Consider the following 655-nt stretch of genomic DNA (forward strand, 5'->3'; position numbering starts at 1 on the left):
AAAGCTCTTTGCTTGAACAACAGCTTGAAAATAATTTCTCCTAAACTTCTAATTATCTGGACTTAACGAGATACGTGACATATAATCCTCTTCTATTTGGGTAATTAGGGTTTCTGTGGCATATAAACTAGAATTAAACTTCACCCTCTAATAGGAATTAAGTGACCAAGGAATTGGTAGTTGATGAAGGTTAGAGAAGACTAAAAAGGTCTAAGGAATTAGGGTTTAGTCACATATAGTTTGCCATGAATTGAATCTTGCATGATTAAAATAGTTAGTAAGAAAAGTCAATCCAGAAGATAGATATCTCTGAAGCGTTAACTGTTTTCTCCATATATATTTCACCTCAATTTACTGCTTGATTTCTGATTCTTTGAATTACTGTTTGATGCATTTGAACTTTCAACACTCTTTTCTGTTTGTCTAACTAAGTAAATCACTTAACCGTTGTTGCTTAGTCCATTAATCCTCATGGGATCGACCCTCATTCACTTGAGGTACTACTTGGTACGACCCGGTGCACTTGCCAGTTAGTTTGTGGGTTATAAATTCCGCAGCACTCATCCTTGGTCTCCTCTTAAAGCTTTTAAGAGTGTGGTACTTCAGGCTTCTATGCCACCAATGGGACATGTAACAATGTGATTCCAGTCTTTTC

The sequence above is a fragment of the Arachis ipaensis genome, chromosome B5 (genome assembly GCF_059453495.1).
Source record: "Arachis ipaensis isolate K30076 ecotype BB chromosome B5, ASM5945349v1, whole genome shotgun sequence".
Taxonomy (NCBI): Eukaryota; Viridiplantae; Streptophyta; class Magnoliopsida; order Fabales; family Fabaceae; genus Arachis; species Arachis ipaensis.